The 6,000-nt window shown below is 44.5% G+C and overlaps 1 pseudogene; it reads left to right on the top strand.

Annotated features, from left to right (window-relative positions):
* Positions 1-4,421, top strand: part of LOC102994882 (programmed cell death 6-interacting protein-like) — a 10,189-nt pseudogene extending 5,768 nt beyond the window's left edge.
* The last annotated feature ends 1,579 nt before the right edge of the window (positions 4,422-6,000 follow it).

Genomic DNA, 6,000 nt, shown 5'->3' on the forward strand with positions numbered 1-6,000 from the left:
AGACTATACTACAAAGCTATAGTCATCAAAACAGTATGGTACTGCCACAAAAACCAACACATAGATCAATGGAACAGGATAGAAAGCCCAGAAATAAATACACACTCCTATGGTCAATTAATCTACAACAAAGGAGGCAAGACTACACAATGATAGAAAGGCAGCCTCTTCAACAAATGGCGCTGGGAAAACTGGACAGGCACATGTAAAAAGAATGAAATTAGATCATTCTTTAACACCATACACAAAAATAAGCTCAAAAAGGATTAAAAACCTAAATGTGAGACTGGACACTATAAAACTGTCAGAGAGGCAGAACACTCTCTGACATAAATCACAGCAATATCTTTTTCGATCCGTCTCCCAGAATAATGGAAATAAAAACAAAAATAAACAAATGGAGGGACTTCCCTAGTGGCGCAGTGGTTGGGAATCTGCCTGCAAGTGCTGGGGACACAGGTTTGATCCCTAGTCTAGGAAGATCCCACATGCCGCAGAGCAACTAGGTCTGTGTGCCACAAGTACTGAGCCTCCGCTCTAGAGCCCACAAGCAACAACTACTGAGTCAGCATGCCAAAACTACTGAAGCCCACATGCCCTAGAGCCCACGCACAGCAACTACTGAGCCCACACGCCGCACTGAAGCCCATGTGCTCTAGGGCCCGCGTGCTGCAACTACTGAACCTGCATGCTGCAACTACTGAAGCCTGAGCACCTAGAGCCCATGCCCCCCAACGAGAAGCCACCACAATGAGAAGCCCGTGCACTGCAACAAAGAGTAACCCCCACTCACTGCAACTAGAGAAAGCCCAAGCACAGCGACAAAGACTCAACACAGCCAAAAAAACACAAACAAATGGGACCTAATTAAACTCAAAAGCTTTTGCACAGCAAAGGAAACCATAAGCAAAACAAAAAGACAACCCACAGATTGGGTGAAAATGTTTGCAAATGATGTGACTGACAAGGGATTAGTCTCCAAAATTTACAAACAGCTCATGAGGCTGAATATCATCATAACAAACAACCCAATCAAAAAATGGGCAGAAGACCTAAATAGACTTTTCTCCAAATAAGACATACAGATGGCCAAGAGGCACATGAAAAGATATTCAACATCGCTAATTATTAGAGAAATACAAAGCAAAACCACAGTGAGATATCACCTCACACCAGTCAAAATGGCTATCATCAAAAAATCCACAAATAATAACTGCTGGAGAGGGTGTGGAGAGAAGGGAACCCTCCTACACAGTTGGTGGGAATGTAAATTTGTACAGCCACTATGGAAAACAGTATGGAGTTTCCTTAGAAACCTAAAAATAGAGCTACCATATAATCCTGAAAATCCATTCCTGGGCATATTTCTGGAGAAAAACATGGTCCAAAAAGATACATGCACCCCAATGTTCATTGCAGCACTGTTTACAGTAGCCAAGACATGGAAGCAACCTAAATGTCCAGCGAGAGAGGAATGGATAAAGATGTCTTACATATATACAATGGAATATTACTGAGCCATTAAGATACAAATTAACTTATTTACAAAACAGAAACAGACTCAGGGACTCAGATGAACTTATGGTTACCAGCGGGGAAGGGTGGGAGGAAGGGATAGTCAGGGAATTTGGAGTTGCCATGTACACCATGCTATATTTAAAGTGGATAACCGGAGCACAAGTCCCTTGGCCCATTGGTCAGCCACTCCGGTGGCCCAGTACCCAACGCACCTCGGCCTTCATCGCCGACGCACGGTCTCTTTGGCCTGAAGTGCGGCCGAGGCGCTCACCATGGCGATGTTCATCTCAGTGCAGCTGAAGAAGACCTCGGAGGTAGACCGGGCCAAGATGCTGGTGAAGTTCATCCAGCAGATGTACCCGAGCAGTGTGGAGGAGCAGACCCAGTACTGTGCGGGGCAGAGGAGCTCAGCAAGCTGTGCCATGCTACGCTCGGCCGACTGCTGGACAAGCGCAAGGGCACACTCGAGACACTGCTGAGATATTATGATCACATCTGTTCCACTGAACCCAAATTCCCATTTTCTGAAAACCAGATCTGCTTGACATTTACCTGGAAGGATGCTTTTGATAAGGGTTCACTTTTTGGAGGATCTGTAAAATTGGCTCTTGCAAGCCAAGGTTATGAAAAGACCTGTGTGGTGTTCAGTTGTGCAGCCTTAGCTAGCCAGATTGCAGCAGAATAGAACCTGGATAATGATGAAGGATTGAAAATCGCTGCTAAGCATTATAAGTTTGCTAGTGGTGCCTTTCTGCATATTAAAGAGACAGTTTTATCTGCCTTGAATAGAGAGCCTACTGTGGACATATCTCCAGATACCATTGGGACCCTCAGTCTTATCATATTGGCACAGGCCCAAGAAGTATTTTTTTTTAAAGCCACTAGAGATAAAATGAAAGGTGCCATCATAGCTTAATTGGCTAATCAGGCTGCAGATTATTCTGGTGATGTTTTAAACAGTGTCAGTACAAAGATACTCTCCCCATGTATTTTTATTTCCAGGAGGTGTTTCCTGTCTTGGCTGCAAAGCACTGTATCATGCAGGCCTATGCTGAGTATCACCAGTCTATCCTGGCAAAACAGCAGAAGAAATCTGGAGAAGAGATTGCAAGGTTACAGCATGCAACAGAATTGATTAAAACAGTGACATCTCGCTATGATGAATATGTCAACGTGAAGGAATTGTCTGACAAAGTCAACAGTGCCCTTACTGCAGCAAAGAAGGATAATGACTTCATTTATCAACGATCGAGTTCCAGACCTTAAAGATCTAGACCCTATTGGCAAAGCCACACTTGTGAAATCTACGCCAGTCAATGTACCCATCAGCCAGAAATTCACTGATCTGTTTGAGAAGATGGTTCCTGTGTCAGTGCAGCAGTCTTTGGCTGCCTATAATCAGAGGAAGCTGATTTAGTTAACAGATCAATTGCTCAAATGAGAGAAGCCACCACTTTGGCAAATGGGGTGTTAGCTTCACTTAATCTTCCAGCAGCAATTGAAGATATATCTGGAGTTACTGTACCTCAATCTATATTGACTAATTCCACATCTGTGATTGAAAAGGGAGGCATTGAGACTGTTGATCAGTTGATCAAAGAGCTACCTGAACTTCCAAAAAGAAATAGAGAAATCCTAGATGAGTCATTAAGACTGAGGGATGAAGAAGAAACAACTGACAATGATTTAAGAGCAAAATTCAAGGAACGCTGGCAAAGGACACCATCCAATGAACTCTGTAAGCCTTTAAAAGCAGAGGGAAGCAACTTCAGAACTGTTTTGGATAAAGCTGTGCAAGCAGGTGGACAGGTGAAAGAGCGTTACCAGGCTCACCGGGACACCACTGCACTTCTGTGTAAACCGGAGCCAGAGCTGAATGCTGCCATCCCATCTGCTAAACCGACGAAGACCATGCAGGGCAGCGAGGTTGTAAATGTCTTAAAATCCGTATTGACAAATCTTGATGAAGTAAAGAAGGAAAGAGAGGGGCTGGAGAATGACCTTAAATCAGTGAATTTTGACATGATGAGCAAATTTTTGACTGTTCTGGCTCAAGGTGGTGTGATAAATGAAGAAGCTATTTCTGTTACAGACCTGGATCGAATCTATGGGGGTCTTACAACTAAAGTCCAAGAATCTCTAAAGAGACAGGAAGGACTTCTTAAAAATATTCAGGTCTCACACCAGGAATTTTCAAAAATGAAACAGTCTAACAATGAAGCTAATTTAAGAGAAGAAGTTTTGAAGAATTTAGCTGCTGCGTATGACAACTTTGTTGAACTTGTAGCTAATTTGAAAGAGGGCACAAAGTTTTACAATGAGCTGACTGAAATACTCCTCAGGTTCCAGAACAAATGCAGTAATATAGTGTTTGAACGGAGACAGAGAGGGATGAACTCTTAAAGGACTTACAACAAAGCATTGCCAGAGAACCTAGTGCTCCTTCAGTTCTTACAGCTGTGTATCAGTCCTCTCCAGCAGGGGGACACAAGCCAATACCTCCAACTCCAGTGCCAAAAACCATGCCGCCTACTAAACCTCAGCCCCCAGCCCGGCCTCCACCTCCTGTGCTTCCAGCAAATCAAACCCCTCCTGCTACTGCTCCAGCTTCAGCTCCAGCTCCAGCGAGTACTGGGACCACTGCACCAGCTCCATCACAAACTCCTGGTTCAGCTCCTCCTCTGCAGGCCCAGGGACCCCCGTACCCCACCTATCCAAGGTATCCTGGGTATTGCCAAATGCCCATGCCCATGGGCTATAATCCTTACGCATACAGCCAGTATAATATGCCATACCCGCCAGTGTATCACCAGAGCCCTGGACAGGCTCCGCACCCAGGACCCCAGCAGCCTTCATACCCCTCCCTTCAGCCACCACAGCAGCCTTACTATTTACAGCAGTAATATGTCAGCTCAGAAGCTCAGCTGGTTCAGCTCAAAGGGAAAGAAATACCAACCCTGCAATAAGTGTACTAAACCCTTCGCTCTGGTTAATATAACGTACTCTAATGTACTGAATGCAGTGTATAATTTCTGTCTGTGGCTAGAAGTTGTGCCCCAGTTCCACATTTGATTGCACATGGGCCATTTACTGCTGTTGCAGTATAAAGACTAATTATAGGGCTTCCCTGGTGGCGCAGTGGTTGAGAATCTGCCTGCTAATGCAGGAGACACGGGTTCGAGCCCTGGTCTGGGAAGATCCCACATGCCGCGGAGCAACTAGGCCCGTGAGCCACAACTACTGAGCCTGCGCATCTGGAGCCTGTGCTCCACAACAAGAGAGGCCACGATAGTGAGAGGCCCGCGCACCGCGATGAAGAGTGGCCGCCGCTTGCCACAACTGGAGAAAGCCCTCGCACAGAAACGAAGACCCAACACAGCCAAAAATAAATAAATACATTTAAAAAAAAAAATTATCAAAATTGGTGAATTTTGGGGTAGCTATTTTAATATTGAAGATGGAAGAAAAAAGCAACATTTTTAGCATGCCATGCTTTATTTCAAGGAAGGTAAAAATGCAACTGAAATGGAAAAGAAGATTTGTGCAGTGTATGGAGAAGGTGCTGCAACTGATCAAACACGTCAAAAGTGGTTTGCAAAGTTTTGTGGTGGAGATTTCTCACTGGATGATGCTCTACAGTCGGGTAGACCAGTTGAAGCTGATAGCGATCAAATTGAGACAGTAACTGAGAAAAATCAATGTTATACCACATGGGAGATAGCCAACATACTCAAAATATCCAAATCAAGCAATGAAAATCATTTGCACCAGCTTGGTTATGTTAATCGCTTTGATGTTTGGGTTCCACATAAGCTAAGTGAAAAAAACCTTCCTGACCATATTTCCACATGCGATTCTCTACTTAAACATAATGAAAACGTTCCATTTTTAAAACAAATTGTGAAGGGAGATGAAAAGTGGATAGTGTACAATAATGTGGAATGGAAGTGATTATGAGGCAAGTGAAATAAACCAGCAACCACACCAAAGGCCAGTCTTCATCCAAAGAAGGTGATGTTGTGAATATGGTTGGATTGGAAGGGAGTCCTCTATTATGAGCTCCTTCCTGAAAACCAAACGACTAATTCCAACAAGTACTGCTCCCAATTAGACCAACTCAAAGCAACACGTGAGGAAAAGAATTTACTCAACAGAAAACGCATCATCTTCCATCAAGATAACACAAGACCGCATGTTTCTTTGATGACCAGGCAAAAACTGTTACAGCTTGGCTGGGAAGTTTTGATTCATCCACCATATTCACCAGACATTGCACCTTCAGATTTCCATTTATTTCAGTATTTACAAAACTCTCTTAATGGAAAAAATTTCAATTCCCTGGAAGACTGTAAAAGGCACCTGGTGGGGCTTCCCTGGTGGCGCAGTGGTTGCGCGTCCGCCTGCCGATGCAGGGGAACCGGGTTCGCGCCCCGGTCTGGGAGGATCCCACATGCCGCGGAGCGGCTGGGCCCGTGAGCCATG

Source organism: Physeter macrocephalus, chromosome 11 (genome assembly GCF_002837175.3).
Source record: "Physeter macrocephalus isolate SW-GA chromosome 11, ASM283717v5, whole genome shotgun sequence".
NCBI lineage: Eukaryota > Metazoa > Chordata > Mammalia > Artiodactyla > Physeteridae > Physeter > Physeter macrocephalus.